The sequence below is a fragment of the Antechinus flavipes genome, chromosome 4 (genome assembly GCF_016432865.1).
Source record: "Antechinus flavipes isolate AdamAnt ecotype Samford, QLD, Australia chromosome 4, AdamAnt_v2, whole genome shotgun sequence".
NCBI lineage: Eukaryota > Metazoa > Chordata > Mammalia > Dasyuromorphia > Dasyuridae > Antechinus > Antechinus flavipes.
In genome coordinates this window covers 311,377,038-311,403,996 of record NC_067401.1, presented here as the reverse complement: position 1 = coordinate 311,403,996, position 26,959 = coordinate 311,377,038, and the positions used below count along the sequence as shown (strand labels likewise).

General features: G+C 33.3%; 1 long non-coding RNA gene across 1 annotated transcript; it reads left to right on the top strand.

The window, feature by feature from the left end:
• Nucleotides 1–9,372: 9,372 nt before the first annotated feature.
• Nucleotides 9,373–19,546, top strand: LOC127562199 (uncharacterized). The gene is made up of 2 exons (XR_007953632.1): nt 9,373–10,952; nt 16,254–19,546. It is a non-coding gene; the product is annotated as an uncharacterized LOC127562199 (long non-coding RNA).
• The last annotated feature ends 7,413 nt before the right edge of the window (nt 19,547–26,959 follow it).

Here is a 26,959-nt window from a genome sequence, read left to right as displayed (position 1 = left end):
CCTGTCATTTTCTTAAGGTTGCAATTTGTTATTTAAGCTTTTGTATATGTTACAATGGGCTTTTTGCCAAATACATTATGCTTAAATAAATAGGTGTTCAATTTTCAGAAATGTTTTATTTAATGTAATATTCAGCATGGGATTTGTTGGCCAAAGAATCCCTCTCTTTCTCTGTCTGGCTCCTCCAGTTTCCCTCTCCCTCTTCTTGTCTCCTTCCTTTCCCCCCTCTCTCTCCCCACTTCTCTTTTTCCTTCTCCCTCTCTTTTTTCCTCCTCCTTTTCCTCCTCCCTCTTTTCTTCTCTGCCATCTTCCCTCCCTTCCTCCCTCTTTTTCTCTCCCTCTTTCTTCCTCTTTTGCTCCCACCCTGTCTCTGTCTCTGTCTTTCGTGCTCTCTCCCTCCTCTACCTCTTCCCTCTGGTTCATTTTACACTCATCTGTTTTTCCTTGTTGGAGTATATAATCCATCCATCATAAAAGTGCAAATTCTATGCTTCTTAATAAGTATTCAGAGTTTATGATATTTTTCTATCCAATGACCACATGTTTTTCTTCAGGGCATCAAGTTTATGTCTGAATAAATAGTCATAAAATAAAACATCAGAGATTACTTAAATACTAATAGGAGACTCACTAGAGTAAGTAAATGTTAAAATTATATAACCCCTGGAATATTACTAGTCTATTATAACAACACACCATGAATTTTAAAGTGGAATTTATGATTTAAAGGGAGGATTACATACATGTATCTTTATCATAGTCTGGCCTGGAAATGTGACTAATTTAGGCCATGACAAAAATAGAGTAAGCTATAAAGGTATGAGGTATTTATATATCTATAGCTATATCTATCTATATCTATCTAAAATTTCAATTATACAGAATTCCTACTTCCTGAACTCATATACAGATTATGGCTTTAAATTTTAAATGTAGTAGCATACAGAAGGTTTTAGTGAGAGGCAAAACCCTGGAACCATAGTGATTTTGTGAAATATGTGATAAAAATGCCCTTGTGACTAGGAGAACAAAGGGACTTGGAGAAAAATCTTATGTGGATTTATTATTTGAATAGTGATAGTATATCCATACTTGATTACCTTATTTACCTACAACTTAGAGATTCTGTTCTTTTTTTTTCTAGTTTGTTCTCATTTGATTTTCTCTATTTCTTGTTCTTTGCCATTTTTGTCCAATTTTATTGTCTAAATAGGTTAATTTGCCTTTCTTCACTTCCTTTCTGACAACTACTTGGTCAAATCATCATTCCAGCTGTCCACTTCATGACATAGGTTTAGTATGCGCCATATAAAGAATGAGACTTTTTTTTTTGACCTGTCCAATGTGTGGATTAGTTTTACCTGACCATGCTTATTGGTTATAAGGACCGTGTATTTTTTTGAGGAGGATTTGAGAAGATTAATAGAATTAGAGATTTTTAAAGGTCACTAAAATAAAGAAAAGAAAGAAAAGGGGTTTCTTGAAGCATATTTAAATATACAGAATAGAAGTGAAGGAAATTCAGAAGGAAATACAAAAAAGAAAATTTTCAAAAGTAATGTGTTGAATATATTATATACTTAAAAAAAAACTAAAGCTGAATATAATAGATTTAATTTTTTTATAGTCTCTGTTGCTCTTCATTTGTAAAAATTTCCTTTTCTTTGTTCATTAAAAGTAACAAAAAAGAAAAGCTAGGTTAGTATTTAAAAATAAGTATCAGGTGAAATTTGCTTTTAAATACTATTTGGAGTGGGCAAGTAGGTGAATACATTGCCAGGTTCAAAGTCAGGAAGACTCCTTTTAGTGACTTCAAACTTGGCTTTAGATACTTATGATCTATGTGAACTTGAGCAAGTCAATTAACCCTGTTTGCCTCAGTTCCTTATCTGTAAAATGTGCTAGAGAAGGAATTGGCAAACTATTCTAGCATCTTTGTCAAGAAAATTTGAAAAGAGTTATGAAGAGTCAGATATGAGTGGGGAAAAAAATGAATAAATATTAACAACACAATTGGTGGAATACTTGTACATTTACTGCTTCCCATTTACTATTCTGTCTTTTTATCATTTAATATTATCTTTGGTTAACCTACATATTCTTGATACTCATTAAGTATATGTTGGTGATTGAAAGTTGATCACCTAGTATATATGAATGAATATAGTAGCAGAAAGAGCCAATGTGTAGAAAATATTATCTTGAATCACATATTATTCCATCTTGAAAATGTTATGAACAAAGCAATAATTTTTTGAGATTATATATATTATAGTTTGTTTTAGTCCAAGGGAACATTTTTTTTTTTAAGCAAATGTACTAAGGAAGCAATTTGATGTATTTTTGTAGCATACTGGTTCTCTTTTTATTTCAATGATGTTCCAACATCTGAAGAATTGTGTTTTTTCATTAGGACATCTGGAACAAAACTCCTTTATTCTGCATAAGTTGTACATATATCTATTTTTTGCTTTAAATTTATAAATATGTATCTCTTGAACAATGTATGTATTTAAGAGAAGTGTTTTGATTAAACTGCTTCATTGTAAAAAAAAAGATTTATATAAAAAAATATTTTATTTCTATTATGCATTCCCACCTCAGTACCCATTTTCTTCTTAAATAACATTACACAAAATATGCTGTAACTTTACAAGAGAAATATTTTATTGTGATGTTTCAGAGTTTCATTACTGGCATTTTCTTCTGGTTTTTGGATTGAGCTATTTTTATCAATATATACAGAACTATTATAATAACAGGTAACCATAATCTGAAAAGTGATTCTTCCTCTAGACCTCCTACACATTGATTTCTTACATTGTAAAAGAAGAAATCATCCTGGATAAAGCATTTATTAAGAACATACTGTTTACCAGACTGTGTACTAAGTCTCTGGGCTACAATTCCACATTGGCAATATAGTTCCAGACCTTAAAGAGCTTTACACAGCTAGACACATCCTTACATAGAATACAATCTTTCAGAGGGAATTGGAAGTAGAGAGAATTTGGGTAGGGAAAGTGGCAGGCAATGTTATAGTATGGGATAGTCTGGAAATAAATAGAGGCCTAATTTTTGAGTAAGGTAAGACAAAAATCCAGAGCTGATATTTTAGGGGCCAAATTCAAGATTTTTGTGTGAATGGGAAATGAAGGTGATGCTTGACTGCAGGTGGAATGCTATAGAAATGGCTTGGAATTAGAACTCCTTTCACTGAAGGTTTTTTTTTTTTTTCCTATGAAGAGTACAGTTTTTACTAGCTTTCCAACAACATAGGCAGCGCAAGGGTGCATTATTGCAGTTATGTTTTATTTCTCACTTGGGAATTTTGTGGTCCTTTGAATCCAAGTCTGTTCCTTGAGCTACTCTAAGAAACTTAATAGAGTTTTGGCCAGACGAGGATTTAGAAACTGTTACTTTTTGGGATCAAAGTGGGACTTTGATGTTATCCATGACCAAATGATCACTCTTGACTGTCATCTTGTTTTTTTTTTTTTTTTTTCTTCCTCACTGTGAAATCTTTTTTTTTTTTTTTTAAATTTTTATTTTATTTAATAATAACGTTATATTGACAGAATCCATGCCAGGGTAATTTTTTTTTTTTTTTTTACAATATTATCCCTTGCACTCGTTTCTGGTCCGATTTTTCCCCTCCTTCCTTCCACCCCCTCCCCTAGATGGCAAGCAGTCCTATATATATTAGATATGTTGCAGTATATCCTAGATACAATATATGTTTGCAGAACCGAACAGTTCTCTTGTTGCACAGGGAGAATTGGATTCAGAAGGTAAAAATAACCTGGGAAGAAAAACAAAGATGCAGATAGTTCACATTCGTTTCCCAGTGTTCTTTCTTTGGGTGTAGCTGCTTCTGTCAATCATTGATCAATTGAAACTCAGTTAGGTCTCTTTGTCAAAGAAGTCCACTTCCATCAGAATACATCCTCATACAATATCGTTGTTGAAGTATAAAGTGATCTCCTGGTTCTGCTCATTTCACTTAGCATCAGTTCATGTCCTTTCTATCAAAACATAGACTCTCCAAGACTCTCTGTATTCATCCTGCTGGTCATTTCTTACAGAACAATAATATTCCATAACATTCATATACCACAATTTACCCAGCCATTCTCCAATTGATGGGCATCCATTCAATTTCCAGTTTCTAGCCACTACAAACAGGGCTGCCACAAACATTTTGGCACATACAGGTCCCTTTCCCTTCTTTCTCACTGTGAAATCCAAAAGAATATATGAATGTTCAAGCTGTAGAAAATGAAAAGAAAGGCCCATATAAACTGATTTTGCTAATTCAGATGCTGTAGAAGTAGAAATGAAATGCTGAGTTCCCCTTGATCACTGCTGATTTAAAAAAAAGATATCACCTGTAACTTTCATGGAAGCATTGTGGGTGTATATAGAAAAAAAATTGTTCATCTCATTTTAAGATTAAGTAATATTTACCAGATTATCAGATCTTCCTTCTTGCCCCCTAACTAATCCTCCTCCTCTTATTATACCTTTACCTAGTTTTCTTCACAGGGGCTAGAGGGAAATAGGGAGGGAGATGATTGATGGTTTTTATTGCTAATCTTGACAATAGGCACCAAGGCATTATGGTGAGATGGAGGGAAATTGTCAGATTACTCAAACCCCCAGAGTTTTAGGAGATCTACTACATGGGAGAAAGCTGGGAATACAAATCTTAGGAAACTGACTTCTTTGCCTTCTGTGCAGTCTGTGCCTTTGACAATCTGAAGGAGTTTGGGAGCAGCACAAAGCAGTGCTATGTGGGAATGTTAAGGAGTTAATGTGGTATGACTTAGTGTTACTGTGCTGTGGCTAAACAGATGGTATAATTAGTCTACAGTGGTGAAGAGCTATGTTTTTATGTTTTGATAGAAAGGACTGACTGTAGGTAGTAAAATAAGAAGCTCTAAAATACCAGTACCTTACATGTATTTGTAAATATTGTGAGGGCAATAGTTATGAACTGTTATGTTATACAGTATACATATCTGTGTATTAGATGCATTGATGCATCATCTACATATTTTAACATGCTAAATATTCAAACTTCTTATTTTCAGGGGAAGAAATAAACTATGGCATAAATGAGCAAAACGTGTTACTAAATAAATTTTAGTAGCAGATGCAAAGGAGAATGGTACAGACAGCATTGGCCAAATAGCAAATCTGGGCTCTGTAACTAACAATGTGGCTTTGGGCAAGTCATTTAGCCATTTTGGGTCTCAAGATTCATTTTTAAAATAAGTAATATGGACTAAGTGACTGGTCATTTGCAATTTTAAATCTGTGATTCTATGATCTTGGGTTCTGAGTAAATATGAATTTAATTGTGTTGTAATCATATGATAAAGAGTCCTGAATTACAAGCCTTCCTGTTCATCATCTTCCACACCCAATTTTATATAATTCAGTCAAAGACTCGGAAAGCAAGGTTTTTGCCTGTTTCAGTGTTTTTGTGGTGCCCCCCCCCCATCTCATCCAATTTATTCTGAACTCTGCGAGACATTTTTATGAAGAACAAAAACAGTTTAGAAGGCTGAAAGACAGGAGAAAATAAATTGAAGAGTTTTGTGCTGTGGGATTTGAAAGAAATTTCTCAATAAAGGAAATAATTTTAAAATAGTTTTTTTTTTTTTGACATATAAGTGCTCTAATAGATCTTACTCCTAAGTTCAGACCAATGTATTTTTCCCTTGCCTATATTAAGTAATACCATCTGACACTTTGGTTAATTTTCAGAGAAAACTGTTGGTAAAGATATTCCCTTTTGCAGCCCATCTGATATTATGGTGAAGTCATAATGCTGAAATTGTGACATCTCAATTATTTCCATGGTAACAAATTGATGTCACAATCCTGTATTTGATTTCTCTGCAAGACCATGTAGAATTTGGATTGCAAAGTTTCTTATTCAAATGATTAAGGAAAATAAAAAAAAAAAACTTCTGAATATAAGCTTAATTAAATACATTTGGATTTTAAACTACCCTTACCCCCACTCCCAGTATGCAAGAAAGGACACTTCTAAAGAGTTCTATACTATTAATGTCTCCTTTTATTTTTTTTAAAGAGTAATCCATTTCTCAAAGGATATGAACAGACAATTTTTAGATGATGAAATTAAAACTGTTTCCACTTATATGAAAGTGTTCCAAATCACTATTGATCAGAGAAATGCAAATTAAGACAACTCTGAGATACCACTACACACCTGTCAGATTGGCTAAGATGACAGAAAAAAATAATGATGAATGTTGGAGGGGATGCGGGAAAACTGGGTCATTGATACATTGTTGGTGGAGTTGTGAATGAATCTAACCATTCTGGAGAGCAATCTGGAATTATGCCCCAAAAGTTATCAAACTGTGCATACCCTTTGATCTAGCAGTGCTACTACTGGGCTTATACCCCAAAGAGATACTAAAGAAGGGAAAGGGACCTGTACGTGTCAAAATATTTGTGGCAGCTCTGTTTGTGGTGGCTAGAAACTGGAAAATGAATGGATGCCCATCAATTGGAGAACGGTTGGGTAAATTGTGGTATATGAATGTTATGGAATATTATTGTTCTGTAAGAAATGACCAGCGGGATGAATACAGAGAGGCTTGGAGAGACTTACATTAACTGATGTTGAGTGAAATGAACAGAATCAGGAGATCATTATATACTTCAACAACAATACTGTATGAGGGTGTATTCTGATGGAAGTAGATATCTTTGACAAAGAGAAGATCTAATTCGGTTCCAATTGATCAATGATGGACAGAATCAGCTACACCCAGAGAAGGAATACTGGGAAATGAGTGTAAACTATTTGCATTTTTGTTTTTCTTCCCAGGTTATTTATACCTTCTGAATCCAATTCTTCACTGTGCAACAAAAGAATTGTTCGGTTCTGCACACATATATTGTATCTAGGATATACTATAACATATTTAACATGTATAAGACTGCTTGCCATCTAGGGGAGGGGGTGGACGGAGGAAAGGGAAAAATCAGAAAATAAATGAGTGCAAGGGATAATGTTATAAAAAAAATTACCCATGCATATGTACTGTCAATAAAAAGTTATATATATTTTAAATCATTAAAAAAATCTCCATAGGACGAAAGGGTATTGTGAGACATGAGGAAAAAAATAAAGATTAATAAATGAAAAAGAGGAAAAAAAGAGTAATCCATTTCTCCCCTTGCATTTCTCCTTTCCCTGTTCCCCAAAATATTTACATTTACGCTAAATATCAGTTTGATCTCTTTCATGGAAGTGGACTTAATGCTCTTTTTAAGTTCTAGAAGATTTAAGGATCAGTCAAACATCAATATTATCTAAGAACAAAAGTCAGGATACTTCATTCTTCTAACTGTATAGTCAATACAAGTCATCAGTGTGCAACATCAAACTTTTAATAGTTGTATCTCTTTGCTGTGGCTTTCTTGTGTCATCATTCCAATGGCCAGGGAAGGTACTATTTTAATTTTTGGTGATAAGATAATAGGTTATGTCTGTAAAGTGTCTGAGAAAGGAATGTCTAGATTTTAATTTCTAGGTTTCCTCTTGCTATAATTGATCGCATACCCTTATAGTTGTTTGGCATTCTACTTGCCCTCTTCAGTCACTTTTCATTATATTGCATGTCCCTTTAGCCATTTCAGATTTGACTTGGATTATTAATCTGTCTTGGATAAATCTCAGGAAGACCAGTTCAAAAGAATTTTAGTTCAATTTAAATTACTGTCCTGTTAACTAATTTTTCATCTAGTTCTAGTATTTCTGGTTTAAAGGTTTTAGAATAAAAAAACTGCTGAGAACCAAAGATAAAAAAGAATTATTCTTTGTTTAATATAAGACATTTCTATTGAGAACAAAGATGCTTAATTCATTTAGTTTTTCACTGTACAGCCTAGTGTTCACCTGTGTTTTTTCACTATGTATTCTAGAATTAATTCACTATGCCTAGAATCTTATAATTTCCATGTAATAAAGGTAAAATCCATATATTTTAAATCTTTATACAAGCTTTTAAAATCTTAAACACTATATTGAGTTGCATATTTGTTATAAAATTATTTCTGGAAATGTTGTTATGATAAAATGGGATAATATCAAATGATTTTTTTTTCCTTTCTTGGTTTAGTGTGTGGGTGGAGGAGGCAGGGAATGAAGAGCTTAGAAGCAGTAAACTGGTGTAAATTATTTGAAAGTCTTAATTGAAGAATAATTTTTGAAGGAATGGATTATTTTCCTTTAAAGTAAATCTAATGATTAATACTAAAACAAAAACAAAACTCAAGTTATTGGCTGATAGAAACCCTTAATTTTTTTTTTTAGCCTTGAAGAATTCATACAGATAAGTTGTGATTAATCTATTCACCATTGTTTTTAAGTAATATTTTAAGAAATACTTCATTTTCTTCTGTATAGATGATAAAGATCCTTTGGATCATTAACTTTTGCAAGAAATTAATCTCTGTAAGTGGTATATACTATTTGATTGTCTAGCAAAATTTGCCTTATTTAATATATATTCACTTGAGGTCATATTTCATCTACATAATTCTCACAAAAAGATAGGTATCTTCACTTTATAAGGGGGGAAATTCCATTCTGAGATTTAAATCACTTGCTCATGGTCACATAAGTAAGAAGAGAAAGAACTAAAGCTAGCATCTAAGTTAATAGATTTGTAATCCAGTGCTCTTTAGAACAGAGAGGTAATTTTGATTATAAGAAATTGGAAAGTGTTTATGTAAACAAGTCAAATGCAATTAAAAGAATTAACTGAGGGGAAGGATTTCTGTAGTAAATTTCTCTTGATCAAAGTCTCAAAGCTAAGATATGTAAGGAATTGAGTGAAATGTATAAAAATAACAACTAATAGATAAATGGTCAAAATATATGAAAAGAGTTTTCAGAGGAAGAAATCTAAGATACCAATAACGTAAGAACAAATGCTCCCAGCCAAAAATAATTAGAAAAATGTAAAATATAACAAATCTCAGGTTTTGCTTTACATCCCTCAGTTCAGAAATAATGACAAAAGAGGAAAATGACAACTATTGGAGGGTTTGTAGGACATTGTTATTGAAGTTATTAAGTTGTATAGTCATTTTGGAGAGACATTTTTAACTATGCTCAAAAAGTTACTAGCTATACTGCTACTCTATGCCGTAAATAAATGATGGAAAGGACCCACATGTATAAAAGTATTTATAGTAGCTCTTTTCATAGTTACAAACTGGAATTTAAGGAGTTATAAATGTATTGGGGATTATTTATATGAGTGCATCATATTGTTGTTCAATAAGAAATGATGAAATGGTCAGCCTCAGAAAAAATTCTAACATCTTTATGAAGTTATACATTGAAATGAAGAGAATTAAAACAACTTATGCAATGATAATATTGTTATAGTAGAAAAACAATTTTGAAAGATGTAAAAACATTAACTCAGTGATAATCCACACTTTGAAAAGAACAAAGATAAAACATGTCACTCATCTTACCAGGTTGTGATGAACTTAAATGCTAATACACATGCTTTTTTTTTTTTTTTTTGAAATTCAGAGATGTTTTTATTTTTCTTGTAATTCTTTTTTTTAAAATAGCTTTTTATTTACAAATATATGCATATGTAATTTTTCAGTATTGACAGTTGCAAATCCTTTTGTTCCAACTTTTTCCCTCTTTTCCCCCCACCTCTTCCCCCAGATGGCAGGTTGACCAATACATGTTAAATATGTTAAAGTATAAGTTAAATAAAATATATTTATACATGTCCAAACAGTTATTTTGCTGTATAAAAAGAGTCGGGCTTTGAAATAGTATACAATTAGCCTGTGAAGGAAATCAAAAATGAAAGCAGATAAAAATAGAGGGATTGGGAATTCTATGTAGTAGTTCATAGTCAGCTCCCAGAGTTCTTTCCTTGGGTATAGCTGGTTCAGTTCATTACTGCTCTATCGGAACTGATTTGGTTCATCTCATTGTTGAAGTGGGCCACATCCATCGGAATTGATCATCATATAGTATTGTTGTTGAAGTAAATAATGATCTTCTGGTCCTGCTCATTTCACTCAGCATCAGTTCATGTAAGTCTCTCCAGGCCTTTCTGAAATCATCCACTCAGTTTCCAGTTTCTGGCCACTACAAAGAGGGCTGCTATGAACATTCTTGCACATACAGGTCCCTTTCCCTTCTTTAAAATCTCTTTGGGATATAAGCACAGTAGTAACACTGCTGGGTCAAAGGGTATGCACAGTTTGTTAGCTTTTTGAGCATAATTCCAAATTGCCCTCCAGAATGGATGGATAATACACATACTTTTAAAACATGAAGGATATGGGAATCTGGGACTATTTGTTTTGTGGGCTTCAAATTTGTTTCATGATTCAATTGGGAGGGGACAGTGAAAGGGATAGCTAAGGTACTAAACACAGAATAAGCAAAGAAATAAGGATAAAAGAATACAAGATTTGATACTTAGAACTCAATCAATCCAATCTCTTAATTTTATAGAGCTCTCCAAACTCAGAAATACAATCAGCTAGCAAGCATTTATTAAGTTCTTACTGTAGTCTCTGTGTGATAGTAAAAATATCCTTTGTCCTCTGTCTGCGATCTCTGTAGATTGCATTCTAATGGAACAGCAACAAAATAACTAAATATAAATAAGATGTATATAGAGTAAATGGAAGTTAAATTTGAGAGGGGAGAGGGTATCAGATAGGATATAGAGGGATTAGAAAAGCCCTCTTTTAGAAAGCAGGTTTTGTGTAAAGGACTGCTTGCCATCTGGGGGAGGGGATGAAGGGAGGGAGGGGAAAAATTGGAACAGAAGTGAGTGTAAGGGATAATGCTGTAAAAAATTACCCTGGCATGGGTTCTGTCAATAAAAAGTTATTTAAAAAAAAAAAAGAAGGTAGGTTTTGAGTTGAGTCTTGAAGGAATCTAAGTGGTAGAAGTGAGGAGGGAGAATATTCTAGGTAGGGGACAGCCAGTATAATGGTACCAAAATAAGAGATGAAGTAATCTGGGGGAGGAACAGTAAGTAGTCCAGGATAGCAGAATTGTAGTTTTGCGGGGAGGATAATAATAAAGCTTAAGAAGACTGAAAAGGTTTAAAAAAAAAAAAAGACCAGTACATGAAAAGCTTTAAATACAAAATAGAGAATTTTGTATTTTTGATCCTAAACATAATCAGGAACCACTAGTTTACTGAGTAAGCTTGTGACATGGCAAACTTAAGCATTTTATCAGAATTAGAATAGAGAGGCTATTATAATAATCTAAATAAGAGATGATGAGTATCTGAATCGGGGTGATAGCTCTATGAGTAGAGAAAAGGGGACAGATATTGTGAAGGTAGAAATGACAAGATTTGACAAAGAAATGGATAAGTAAGGGAGAATGAGGAGCTGAACGTGTAAGCCTAGTGTAAGCCTGGTGTGAGCTTGAGGACTGAATGGATAAATAGTGCCCTCCATAGCAATGTTGTCAAACTTTAACTGAAAAAGATTCCTATGGGATTATATATTAAATTATAAAAGCACAAATTAATATTATGTATTTTTATTGTGTTTCTATTGATTTTTAAACACTTCTCTATTATCTTATTGATTTATGTTAATTTGCTTCTGGCTGTTCTAGTCTGTGTTGGGGTTTGGAATTTGACATCTTTGTTCTGCAGTAATCAGGGACTTGGAAGGAGGGAAAGATAAATGAGTTATTCTTTGGGCATACTGAGTGTGAGATGACTAATGGACATCCAGTTTGAAATGTCTAATAGGTAAGTAATTGATATAATATTACAGATCTTTAAAGAAGTGATCTGCCCAAAGTCACACAGATAGTAAGTAGTAAAGCAGAAATCTAAATATATGTCTTTTAACTTCAAATTAAATGTGCTTTCATGACATATGCTACTCTGCTTTCAAGTATAACAAGTATAAGCAGGTCAGTGCTTAAAGAGTTTTCATAAATAAATGATTGGAGTTCAAAGTAATGAAGCTTTGGAAACATTATAACTTCATCTAGTTTATAATTCTGAGCATTCTGGAGCCTTTAAATGCATGGATCTTTTGTCAAATTTATATCAATTGTGAATTTTTTTTAAGTTGGTAATTCTTTTAAATATATTATCAGGTTACTTAGTTTCTTGCTTATATGTAGGTTTGCATTAATTAGGATTAAACGTTGAGGCCCTTCTAACTCTGAGATTTTATGAACTCCTGTCATTCATCTTGTATTCTTATTTGAACAATCAGGGCAGTCAAATGATCTTTGAAAATTGGCCGTTATATTGCTTTAAACTAAATTTTAGGTATAGATTCCTCTCTCTTAAAATTTGCATTCCTTCTTACAAATTCTAATCTTGGTTCATATTTACTAACCTATGTCATTCTTATGAAGCTTAGACAATGCTATGATTCAAAAGTTTTACTGAAAATTGCAAAGATAAATCCATATAGCAACTTGTCTTTGGACAGTCTCATGTATTTTTAACTGAGACATCACAATACTTGAACTTTTTTCCAAAGGACTTTTTAGTGGAGTAGTATTGTGGATTTTTATGAAGATATTAAACTATGAAATGATGTTGGGCAACCAAAAAAAAAATGCCAACAAAGATACTTGGAAGAACAGTATCTTAAAGTGCTACCAATATTTGATGAACACAGGAAATAGAGTCCTTGTGCAGAAGCAGCTTTTTTATAAATGTTAGGCACTATGCTAAGTGCTCCATGAAAGTCAATAGACTTAGTGCAGAGAGTTAGGTGATTTAAGCATGGAATGTTTCAAAGAGAAAACCAAATCTTTATAATGATCCGACTTAGTGGTTACCCAGTAGAGAATACTACTCTTACAGAGCTAGAATAAACCACAGAATTATATAATATTACTGTTGGCAAGATAACTTTACTTCTTTTTTTTTTTAATTCAGAACTGCAAAAAATATATATACATCTTAAAACAAAGTACTAATTTTTGCAGTAATGGGAAATTTTATTTTTAACTTTCCATCTGAAAAAGTTTTGTAACATTTTCATAAAATAAATCAGTACAATGTTAACAGAATTATTACAAATTAAGATTTCTACAGTGCTTTAATGATCTCTACTCTCCTTTTTCCACCTTGGTTTCCTAGCTCCAGTAAAGCTCTATTTAAAGGGAAAATTTATTTGCCTTTGTAATTGGGGTTTGATCCAGGTTGATTAGTGCTATTTTAAAATTTTCTTGCCTACAGAGATGTAACTACAGTGAGATCTTATTATTGGGAGTAGAGTTGAGGATTAGCAATGTGCCAAGAATTATTAAAGAGGAGCCTAGGAAAATTTATTTTGGAATTATCCTCTGATCACTGACATAAGTACAAAGGAATCACAACATCATAAATTTAAAGCCAAAATGAATTTAAGATAATTCAACTTCATTTTGCAAAGGAGGAAACTGAGATAAACAATAAATGAATGAATTTTTAAAAATCCTCATTTTTAGGCACTTAGATTGTGCTAAACTTTGAGACTACATATATAAAAGCAACGTCAAACAAATTCCTATTCTCAAGAAAATTATATTCATTCTAATCTGCAAAACCAATTCACATGGGGGAGGCATTACCAGGAAGGGGACACTTTTAGTGAGTGGGGGATTAATTGTTTCTCATTTAAAGAACAGTGGCAAAATTGATTTGATAATGGTCCTCAAATTGAGGCAGGAGTTGATGTGGAAGATCAGCTTGTGGCAGGCTGCCAAGTGGTTGGTTAGGCTCTTGAGATAGTAGCTAGGGAGTAAAAAGTAAAAGTGAAGCATGGGCGATCAAGCAAGTAGTGAGAGTGTTGAGATGGCTGGAGAGAGGAGTGAGAGATTGAAATCAGATGATTTTGCAATGGTTCCTCAATAAATGTCAGAGAGAATTTGAATACTGCACTTGATTTTTCTAAGATCATTCTAAATATGCCTGCTAATTTAGTGAAAGGAACCTGATACCAAGATAATGGACTACTTACTCATAAGGAGGCTTTGGCAAGTCACTTCAGCTTTCATAACCTAAAGTTTCTCATCTGTAAAATAATTGTTGAGAGTAGATTTTATCCAACTTTTCAAATTCTGTGAGCTTTTTTTCTAGGCATTTAGGCCATCTCTCTCCCTTCTTCCCTCTTGCTTCCTTCTCTCTTTCCTTCCCTCTCCCCTTCCCTCTCCCCTTTCCTCTCCTTTTCCCTCTCTCCTTCCCTCTTCCCTTCTCTCCTCCTCCTCCATCATCATCTTCTCTTTCTCCCTTACTTCCTCTTTCCATGTGTGCCTGATGGGGAGATAAATTAGTCTGCATTTTTTTTATACTTCTTTTTACCCTGTACTTAGCTAGTGTAATATAGGGATTGTGTGAAGCAATGGATACTTTAAATCACTAACTTATTTTAGATGGAATTATATGATCAGCTTTAAGTCAGTATTCATGTATTTCTTACTTAAGTTTGCTCAAGCCGATATCAGAATTACCTCTTATCCTTAAAACTACAAATATTGGCCAAAGAGAAGAGGTAACTTAAAGTATGCTAAACTGGAATTTTAAAATATGTTGCAGATCATTTACATGTTGTATTGCAAAGTTAGGTCAAAATTGTTAACTGTTCAGTGAATTGTAAGTACCTCATTTTGTCCAAGCATTGAACTAGAACTAAGAGAATAGTGGATGTTAGGGCTGCCTCTAACACATGAATAATCAGACAACTGAGCCTGACTTAGGTTTTTTCCAGCCTTTCCTTTTTATCTTTTTGTATTTCATAGGAAGAAGTAGTATGTTATAATGGATAGAAGACTTGCTTTAGAATTAGGGAGGTAGGACTTTTGATAGATAATAGATGTAATAGATTCTATCCATCATCATGGGAAATTCATGGTTCCATCTATTAATGCAAAAAATAAATGTTCAAAGCTAGTTTATAACTTTCATGCTCAGAAGTTTTGTCCTGGGTAGTGAGAGAGACTCATAGTCACACACCTAATATGTTTCTATAAACTATAGATAGTTTACCCTATCTCTTTTAAAAGATATATATTTTAAATTGAAAATTATCTTTATATATTTTTAAAGTATATATATTCTTTTTAATGTTTCCTAGTTCTTTGTTGATCAAAAGTACTCTCTAACTCAGTGTTATAATAGGAACCTAAAGCTGAAGAGATGATTATTAGTGATCATTTAATCTAAGGACCTTATAGAAGTACAGAAGTTAACAATTTCTCATAAAAAGGTGAGAGTAAAAGAAACATCAGCTTTGACTTTAAGCAATTGTGTGTGACACAAAATTGCAGAAAATGAGACATCTTAAGAAGCTTGCTTTTAATTAGGACCTTATAGAAGTTTTAGATCGCAAAGGGCATTCTTGTCAGAATGTATATAATATACAAAAGTCAGCATATATATGTACTTAAAAATTTCAAATGTTGATATAAGTAACAGGTGGAATTGTTATCCTTTCTTCTTGTTTGACTTCAATCCACTATTCAGAACCCTTTTATTTTCTTTCTATATATCATCCCACAATGTAAACTTCCATTCCGTTATCTTTGTACAGATAATTGGAATACACACATGTCTAAACATTTCTAAGTCATACATAGAAGTAAGTGAGATCACCAAGGAAGAGAATTGAGAGGGGGGGGGGAATGGAGAAGAAAAGAACTATAGTGATTATTTACATATTATAGGTGATGCTTGAAACTCCTCTGTCCCCTTTTCTATCAAAAGGCATTCTGAGTAGTTACAATAAAGTGCTGGACTTGGAATGAGAAAAGTCTAAGTTAAAATCTCACCTGAGGTATTTATTAGCATTTTCACTAAGGGCAAATCACATAATATATCTGAGCTTCAATTTTCTGTAAAATGGGGAATAATACCTATGATACCTATCTTACAAGGTAGATGTGGATCTAATGTTACTTAATATATGTAAAGTGCTTTATAAATGCCATTAATCTTTGCTGTTATTCCTTCCTTCATCTTTCAAAAAAAAAAGTTGCTCAAGAGAATTGTTCGGTTCTGCACACATATATTGTATCTAGGATATACTGTAATCTAGGACTGCTTGCCATCTGGGGGAGGGGGGTGGAGGGATGGAGGGGAAAAATCGGAATAGAAGTGAGTGCAAAGGATAATGTTGTAAAAAATTACCCTGGCATGGGTTCTGTCAATAAAAAGTTATTAAAAAAAAAAAAGAAGAAGAAGAAAACAAGAAAAAAAAGTTGCTTTTCGATTCCTTTAAAAATTTTTCAGTTTTATTTTCGTTTTTCTACTTGACTAAAAACATTTGTAATTCGCTCCACTGTTGCTTCTTTCCCTGCCCTCAAGCATAAGGGTCTCCTAAAGTTTCTTTTTTGACTAGCTTCACTCTCTTCCTTAGTGATCTCATTTATTCCCATCTAAGACTTTTCTTTTATTTCATTTTATTTTGATTTAGATATATGATGTTAATCACTATACAGTCACTCAGGTACCTATACTTTGGGTCATGTTTGACCTTTCCTATATATTGTAAAGGAGCCAAGTCATATTTGTTATACTTTCACAATATCTCTTGAATCTATTCTTCTCCCTTCATGTTATTATACCTTAATTCCAATTCGCATCACTTCTAAATCCTTTTCTCTTTTAAATTCATCTTAATACTTCCTAAGGTCCAAGTCAAACTATGTAAAGCCTTTTGCTCAAAAACTTTTAATTGAATTGCTTTTATCTTTTTGGAAAAAATTTAAGAAAAAATTATAACCTGACATTTTAGACCCTTCCTAATTAACATCAATTTTACCCTTCCCTTCTTTATTTCATCTTCTGCATGAACTATGCCCCTTCTAGCCCCTCTCCCTTTTCCCCTATTTCCTCTCCTTTTCCCCTCAATTGGATCAACTATCTACCTGATCCTGTGATTCTTGTCCTTGCCATGTTATATCTTTTATTAACACTATTTGAATAACAACCATATTCTTCCAAGCCTCCCTTAGTTAGAAATGTCTTCAAGGGACAGGACTATGTTTTCTTTAATCTTCACGATATATTCTTGAATATTTTAAAATTAAATTTGGAGTGCTGCCCCTTGAAAGGTTTCTTGATCCATTTTCTTTAGAGTTGCTTGCCCAAAAATGTAAGTAATAAGGAAAAACTTCAGCAGTGCTTAGAAAGATAGTGTATCTCTCCATATTTCAAGTTCTATTGATTGTCTGTATTTTTAGTCAAATTTTTTATCCTCTGAATACAGAGAGGCTTGGAGAGACTTACATGAACTGATGCTAAATGAAATGAGCAGAAGCAGTGGATCATTATATACTTCAACAACGATACTGTATGAAGCTGTATTCTCATGGAAGTGGATTTCTTTGACAAAGAGATCTAACTCAGTTTCAATTGATCAATGATGGACAGAAGCAGCTACATCCAAAGAAAGAACACTGGGAAATAAATGTAAACTATTTGCATTTTTGTTTTTCTTCCCGGGTTATTTTTACCTTCTGAATCCAATTCTCCCTGTGCAACAAGAGAACTATTCAGTTCTACACACATATATTTTATCTAGGATATACTATGGCATATTTAACATGCTTGCCATCTAGGGGAGAGGGTGGACGGAGGGAGGGGAAAAATCGGAATAGAAGTGAGTGCAAGGGATAATGTTGTAAAAAATTACCCTTGCATGAGTTCTGTCAATAAAAAGATATTAAAAAAAAAAAGAATATATTAGAATGTAAACTCCTTGGGAAAAAAAAATATCCTCTCTCTCCTATGCTTCCATAAGATTCTGCCCAGCTTGAAAGTTAGTGGTGATAGTGGTTGTTTTGCTTTCTCAACTACTAAATTCACATTGTGTCTATTTTACAGATAATCATTTTAGCTCTTCCTTTGGGGAGAGAGAAGGTGAATATGTAAAAAAGAGTGCATAAGATACTGCCTTAGAAAAAGTGTCCTTTTCCTTTTAGTAATAAAAGACCCCAAGTCCATCTTTTTTTTGTTGCCATGAATCTTCAACTGCAGGCATGGACAAAACTTGAAACAGGTTGCAGTTTGACATCATAGCTTGGGAAATTAAGTTAACAATTTCTGATAAAAAGGTGAGTGAGAATAAAAGAAGCATCAGCTTTGACTTTAAGCAACTGTGTGTGAGACAAAATTGCAGAAAGTGAGACATCTAAAGAAGCTTTCTTTTAATTAGGATCTGCCTGGTTTTAAACCAGATTGGTGTGATTTTTTACAAAATTACAGCTACTCATAGGTTTTGCAATACTTAATGACATTTAAGATGTCTGTATATTTAAAAACAAAAGAATTTAAACATTTTAAACTTGCTTAACAAACTGAAGGAGGTGGGGTAAGAGGAAAAAACACAGTAGCAGTCTGTTTTACACAATCTGATTTTTACCAACCCAACAAGTTTTTAACATTTATCTAATAAAATGAATTTTATTTTGCCAAGTATGAAAACAAGCAGTTGTTAATGACATCCTAAATGGTGATTTTAAAAATCATTTCCAGGGCTTCTTTGATTTTCTTTTATCCCCCTTTATATCCTGCACACAACTGAAAATAAGTGCCTCTTGTTTTAAAGGGGATTATAATTTCCTATAAAAGCAGAATGAGATATAGATAAAAAACAAAAACAAGTTGCATTATTGTTTTAAAATAAATTGTTTGGTTTATGATGACTTGCTACAACTCATATTTTGTTTTTTTTTTTAAAGTCATAAAACTTTTATGTCTAAATGAGAGAACATCTATATTGTACCATGCAAACCTTAAAGAGCTACGTAAATGCTATTATTATTGTCATCATCTTAATCTTTGCCTTTAGAATACTTGATAGAATTCCTATCTAATATCCAGAGAAAGAACTAATTATGTATAAATATAGAATGAAGTATGCTTTTATTTTACTTTTTTTTCCTTGAGGTTTTTTTTTTTTTTTTTTGGAGGGGTGTGAAGTGGAGGGAGATCTATGTTTTCTTCTGCAATATGCTTTTTATGGAAATGTATTACACAACTTCATATGGACCTTCTCAATGCAGGGGTGGGGATGGGAAAGGAGGAATGGGGGGAATCTAGAACTCAGAATTTTAAAAAATGTTTTGCACATAACTGGGGAAAACAAAATATTGAAACAGATTTACTATATAACCAAAATATAATAGTTGACATTTATATAGCACTTAAATGATTTACAAAGTATTTGTGAATTTCAAAGTAAATAATGCACATACCACAAGCATTTTTGTACTATAGCCAAGTCCCAATTAGTACGAATAATGAATAGCATGAAGTAGTTGCATGTATTCAGGTTTGAACTGTTTAAAGTTATGGCTATTGACTGCAGCCCAATTGAATTGTTGGGGAAGTAGTGGGAGGCAAGTATAGGTGATGATTCTACAAAGCAGAGTAAGAACCAATCAGAAGGAAAGAACAGTTAAAAAAAAAAAAGGTGGAGGTTAAAGGTAAAGCCTAGTTACTGTCAAAAACAGGAGAGAATCAAGTCAGTAAACATGTTGTGTACTTCCTACGTAGCAAATATTGTGCATACAAAGAAAGTCAAAAGTAGTCCCTGCCTTCATGGAGTTCATAGTCTAATGGGGACTATATACAAAGAAGATATATAAAGAGGGAATAGAGAAAGATTTCTTGCAGAAGGGATTTTGACTGATATTAGGACTGAGAATTTAATAATGTATAGGGGCAGCCTGTAACACAGAGTACATGGAAGAATAGAGGAAGGCTAGAAAGACACTGAGATGGAAGAAAGATAAAGTTATAAAGAGCTTTCAAAGCCAAGCAGGATTTTTTTATTTGATCCCAAAGTTTATTGTTCAAGGGGAGTCACATTAATAGACCTCTGCTTTATAAAGATCATTGTGGCAGTTGTGGATGGACTAGAGAAAAGAGAGGTAGAGATATTAACTGGCCATCATTGTCACAGTGCCATGATGGAAGGATGGCATTAAAGAAGAGAGACTTGGTTTGTGTGATAGATGTTATGAAAGTAGAGGGAAATCACGAATTATTAAAATTAAGAAACAATGCATTTTTCAAGCAAAATACAAACTCTTCCACGTGTGTACTGTAAGAATTATTATCCCCATTTTACAAAGTGGAGGGATGGGGGATATCAATTGATTGCACTTCCTGCAAGTCCAGTATTTGGGTCCCAGTCTAATTCTTTTCCCATCACTGAAAGTTGCCTCTCTAAGAACCTACCTGCCTCTTGCATTTTTTTGAAAAGGATCAACATTATCCCTTGGCTTTAGCCACTCACCCACATCCTTGGAACAACGTTTCATTACAACAAGGATTTCATAGAGAAGTCTTTTTGTGGAAGACAGTCTTAACTGACTGCAGCAGAACATAGAAAACAATTCTGTTTAGTTGCTTTCTGTTTTGACTTTGGACATCCTGAGGGATGAAAATATAAGACTAAAATTCCTTTTAGTGATGGTCTTTGTTATAAAGCTGTTCTGAACATTTCCCCCACTGTTTTCCTTGGTTTTATTTGCAAGCCAGAGCAGGTATTAAAGATGAAGTGCTCTGGTGGGAGTAGTAGCCTGGAGTGCTTGAAGTATTGCTAATTTCAAACCTTGTAATTTAGTTAAATTGAAACATAACTGCATTTAGATGAATGGGCTGCTAGTTTTGTTTTCCAATACAAACATGCCAACCTTTCATTACTACTTGTCTGTGCTACTGTTTCTGTACTGTACTGTTCAGATATATTAATTTACCCGAAATTGACGTTGCAATGATTTTTTTAATTAAAAAAGAGAAAGCTCCTATTTTTTTAAAAAGAGGTTTCAGTAGTATACTTCTTCCATCATTTTATATTCTGAAGAGAGAGTGAGAGAGTGATTGCAAATGACTAGATGTTTCCGTAGAAGCTTTGCACTTGGATGGTATGCATTAAAAACATGCTTTTAATAACCTGAGTGTGAATAAGTGTCATAGTAGGTATGATTACAAATACAGTTTATCTTCATTTGAAATCCATGGCTTCTATTAAATTTAATTACTTCCCCCATGGCTTCTATTAAATTTAATTAATTTCCCCTGCAGCTGGCATGGTAGAGGTGCTGCTACTGAATGAAGGTGATTGCTAATTGAGGGATGTTACTCCAAGCGGCTTTACTCTTCTCAGTGTATCTGGATATTACTTAACCAGCCAGGAAGCTTAGAACACTAGTGAGATGTCACAGGTTAGGCAGCCATTGTTAGTTCATTGCTATGATCAAGCATTATTTCCCCCTCTCTCCCCCCTCCCACCCCCCACCTCCCTATTCCCCTACCCCCATGCCATCCTTCTAGTGTAATGTTTTCAGTATTAAGGCCTGAAGCAAAGAAAGCTGGCTCAGGACTAACCTAGACAAGATGGAGCAAGCTATGCTCTGTCAGGCATATAAAGGTTTCTGGCAACTGTGACCAGGTTAATGTCTACTGAATTTCTGAAAGCAAAAAAGGAGAGGGGAAGCCCTGTTATTTTTGCATGGTTCCATGGAATAATGATAAAATAAACAAAGCTTGGCAATTTTAATTACTTTGGTGTTGAGACAAACAGGCTTAAAAATAATGTAAATACAGATATAAATTCTTGAGGTGAGAGAAAACACAGGCATTTTCAAAATGCTATTGTTCAGCTAAGTCTATTTAAACATGTTTACTCCTGAAGCAAACCTCCATTCTTACAAAATGACTATTTCCATCACCTTTAATTTCCTTGCCTCTTCTTATAGATATATAAATCTTTTCAAGGTTCTCTGTATTCATCATATTTGTCATATTTTATAGTAGTCATATTCCCTTACATTTATGTATTATAATTTGTTTAGATCTTCCTCCAATTAATGAACATGTCCTTAAAAAAAAAAAAAAACAAAACAGGTCCTTTGCTGATAATAAAGTGTGTTTGTATAAATATTTTGGTATAAAGGGGGACTTTTTTTCTTATCAGTGTCATTCTTGGACTATATGCATAACAGTGGAATCTATAGATCAAAGTGCATGGAAATTTCAATCACTTTATTTGTATAATTCCAAATTGATTTCCAAAAGGGTTGTACTTATTCCCAGCTCCATTATTATTGCACTACTATGCCAGTTTTTCCCACAGTCCTTCCAACATTGACTGTTTCTTTCTTTTGTCATCTTTCCCAATTTTATAGTTGAATTAAACTATTAAGGCTGTTATAATTTGCACTTGGCCTATTATTAGTGATTTGGAACAATTCTTTCATGTGGTTGTTAATAATTTGTAATTTTTTTGAGAACTATTCGTTTTTACTTTGATCACTTATCTTTTGGGGAATGGCTTTAGATGGAGACTGCCTTTATCTTTGTACATTCCTCAATTTAAAGCTTTGCTTATGAAGCTATTTAATAGATATTTGTTCATTTGGAACTGTCAACAGTACCACTGTTTTTTTAAAAAAATTTATAAGTTTAAAGAAAAAATAATTTTCATGTTAACACTTAATGCTTTTGTGTAATTATCCTATTCCATTTCTAAATAGTAAATCTAACTATCATTTAACTGGCTGTTAAAGAGTTGCAGGCTTGATGTTTATGCTGTATTCAAAGTTCACACTGTACTTTAAATTCTTTGTTTTCTGAAGCACTCCCTTTTCCTTTTATATCTTGCATACAATGTAAATTTATCTATCTTCAGGGAGCATTTGAATCATAAAAAGCATTAACTTAAGTCTTGGGCTTAAATTTAATTCACTCCTTTTTTGGGGATGTGTTGGTAAGTATTTAATAACAACCTCAGGAGGAAGTGAGACAAAAATAATCCATAGACTTTTGAAATTTAATATATGGTTTACTTGATCTGTATTTCTCTTCATTTCATTTCTTTTCTTTTCTTCTTCTTCTTCTTCTTCTTCTTTTTTTTTTTTTTTTTGCTGAGGCAATTAAGGTTAAGTGACTTGCCCAGGGTCACACAGCTAGGAAGTATTAAGTGTCTGAGGCCAGATTTGAACTCAGGTCCTCCTACTTCAGAGCTGGTGCTCTACCCAGTGCACCACCTAGCTGCCTCTCTTCATTTCTTTTTAAAGTCAAAAGAAAACCAAGTAAAAAATAAATTAGCCCCAGATTTGTAGCCATTGCTAATTCTCAAGGTTAGAATTTAGCAATCACTCTCTAAGTTGATGTTAGCACGCTATGGTTTTTGTTGTTGTTGTTGTTCAGTTATTTCTGACTGTGACCCTATTTGGGGTTTTCATGGCAAAGATATTGGAGTGGTTTGACATTTCTTTCTGTAGCTTGTTTTACAAAGGTGGAAACGGAGATAAACAGGATTAAATGACTTGCCCAGAATAATATAGCTATTGCCACACAGCTAATAAGTGTTTGAGCCCAGATTTGAATTTAGGAAGATGTCTTCATGACTCCAGTTCTGGATCTCTATTGTACCATGTGGCTGCTCCAAGTTTTACCTGTTTTAATTAGTAGGTAAAAGTTAATAAATGACTTGAGACAGCCATACTCATCACCCAACTCCTTCAAAATCCTTATGATTTCTGATCAGTATATGACCAATCAACATACTTTGCTAGATCAGTATTCTTTATGTGTTGACCCTTTCAAGCCAAGATATTATGTAAAATCATCTAAAGGGCACAAGTTTCTTTGGAAATTAATATGTGAGTATCCTAGATTTAGAGCTCACAGAGACTTATTAATTTTAATAATTGTATTTAAGCACAATAACTAGCTATATCACAAAATCATTAATTGCTTAAACTGGGAAAACATTTTTACAGTTAAAAGTTCTGACAAAGGCCTCATTTCCAAAATATATAGAGAATTGACTCTAACTTATTAGAAAGCAAGCCATTCTTCAATTGATAAAAGGTTAAAGGATATGAACAGACAATTTTTAGATGAAGAAATTGAAACTATTTCTACTCATATGAAAGGGTGTTCCAAATCACTATTGATCAGAGAAATGCAAATTAAGACAACTCTGAGATACCACTACATACCTGTCAGATTGGCTAAGATGACAGGAAAAGAAAATGATGAATATTGGAGGGGATGCAGGAAAACTGGGACACTGATGCATTGTTGGTGGAGTTGTGAATGAATCCAACCATTCTGGAGAGCAATTTGGAACTATGCTCAAAAAGTTATCAAACTGTGCATATCTTTTGATCCAGCAGCGTTTCTACTGGGCTTATATCCCAAAGAGGTATTAAAGAAGAGAAAGGGACCTGTATGTGCAAAAATGTTTGTGGCAGCCCTTTTTGTAGTGGCTAGAAACTAGAAATTGAATGGATGCCTAGCAATTGGAGAAAGGCTGGGTAAATTGTGGCATATGAATGTTATGGAATATTATTATTCTATAAGAAATGACCAGTAGGATGAATACAGAGAGGCTTGGAGAGACTTAAATAAACTGATGTTAAGTGAAATGAGCAGAACCAGGAGAGCATTATACACTTCAGCAACAATACTATATGAGGATCAATTCTGATTGAAGTGGCTGTCTTCGGCAATGAGAGGATCCAGTTCAGTTCCAATTGATCAGTGATGAACCGAACCAGCTTACACCCAGAGAAAGAACACTAGGAAATGAATGTGGACTACTTACATTTTTGTTTTTCTTCCCAGGTTTTTACCTTTCTAAATCTGATTTTTCTTGTGCAACAAGAGAACTGTAAAAATATGTACACATGTAATGTATTTAAGATACACTTTAACATGTTTAACATGTATGAGACTGCCTTCCATCTAGGGGAGGGGATGAAGGGAAGGAAGGGAAAAGTTGGAACAGAAGTGATTGCAAAGGTCAATGTTTAAAAATTACCTGTGCATATGTTCTGTCAATAAAAAGCTATAATTTTAAAAAATCATTAAATTGCTTTCAATAGGTCAAACTCTGTCCTAAGCAGGGAGATATAATTACAAGTAAGCAAGATAGTCCTCGTTTCCACCAAGAGAAGAAAATACATATAAAGGGAAGCTGGAGAAAAAGGGAGAGAGAAAGATATTGGGCCATGGTCTGAAGAAGATGGCTGGAAAGTGACTTGATACCCTGGTTTGTGGCAAAATGAAGTAAATGCTAATTTTTGTTTTTAATGAATGATTAGTTAGTAATTATCTTTTTCATTCTTTTTTTTTTTACTTGTTATTTTTATATAGAATTTAAACTTTACATGTATTATGGTAATCAGCTCTCACAGTGAGGTCTGAGATGAAATATGATTATTCCTTATAGCTTAACTGAAGCTCATAGAAATGAGGTCCTATATATACATTTGGGAGTGAAAACCAGATTCTTTTGACTTCATATCTAAGAATCTTCCTTCTACTGTTAGCTTTCTTAGATAAAAAGTTAATTTTTTAAAAAATTATTTGTTTTCACAGTTTCCATAATCTGACATTGACCCTATTTTTTTAAAGAACATTTTGCCAACGACTTAATAAAACTATTAAATGTCATTTTCCTCATATTTGCCAGTGATACAGAATTGAGAGCTGACAGGTTGAGTGATAAGATCAAAAACATGCTCAAGTTGAAAGCTAAGATATAGTTTAGTTGAGACATGTTAAGTTCTACACGAGTAAAAAACAATTGACTTTATAAATAAAAGATGGAGAGGATGTATCTATCTAAAAGTTTCTCTGAAAAAGATTTGGTAGATTTAATGGATTGTAATTCCTATATGAATGAGTCAGCAATATGATATAGTAACCCAAAATTTATTGGAATCTTCTGTAACATTGTGTACAAAATGAAGAACATTCTCAATAGGGAAACTTGAGTCAGTTAAACAAAGGAGAAAGTAAGAAAAAAATAGCTTCGTGGAAGAAAATAAGGACAAGAAATCTAAACCATAGAAGGAGGAAACAAATCCAGATATCATTACACTATAAACAGATTGGTAGCAAGAAGGGTTTATTCAGACTATCATTTGTACGGCCATCAATTCACAGAAATATTTGCGTTGCCTTGTCCTTGACAACAGAAATCAATGTTGACCTGCGCATGTTCAGGGTCATGAAAATTGTGCTAATAACTAAGGTGGGGCCTTCAAAAGGATGGTATCAAGACATTTGAGGATGAATGAAGGAGTGTTACCTGGGGAACCTATAGGAAAAGGGGAGAAGACCAAATATTTAGGGGTTCTCATTTTGAGGGGAGGGGAGGTCTGATACTACATAGATTCATGGGGAATGGGAGGAGAATGGAATATATCTTAATGTATATAATATCCTATATTCAGATGCCAAGGTCATTGAGGTTTATGCTTCTGATATTATTATTTAACTGATATTGCTATCTTCAAAGTTACAAATAATTTCTTAATTGATATCTAATAGCTTTTTCCTTATCCTGTTCCTACTTCACCCATCTGCAATTTTTAATGCTGTCATTTACCCTCTCCTCCCAAATATTTCCTCTAGATTTTTGTGACACTCCTCTCAACTGGTTTTCCTCCTACTCGTTTCAGTTTTCTTTTCTGGTTCTTTAGATCATGTTCATTGGCAATTATTGTTTTCTAAGGCTTTATCGAGGACCTTTTTTCATTCTGTAGTGGCTTTCTTAATGATATCATTAACTTCTATGTATTCAGCTACCATCTCTGAGATTATTTCCAGATTTATATATACAGCTTGAATCTCTCTACCATACCGCCACTTACCTTTTAGACCTCTTGAGATGTCCTGTAGGCTTTTTAAGTTCATTGTATCCAAAAATAGAACAAGTTATCTTTCTTCCTGAACTCTCACTCCTTCCCAGTTTCATCCATATTTTAAAGGATACCGCAAATTTCTAGTCATCTCGCTTTGTTTATCTCTGATTCCTTATACTCATCCCTACATATACAATGTTATCAATTCTTGTTTTTACCTTTGCAACATCTTTTTATGTACCAAACCTTCTTTCTATTCCCATATCC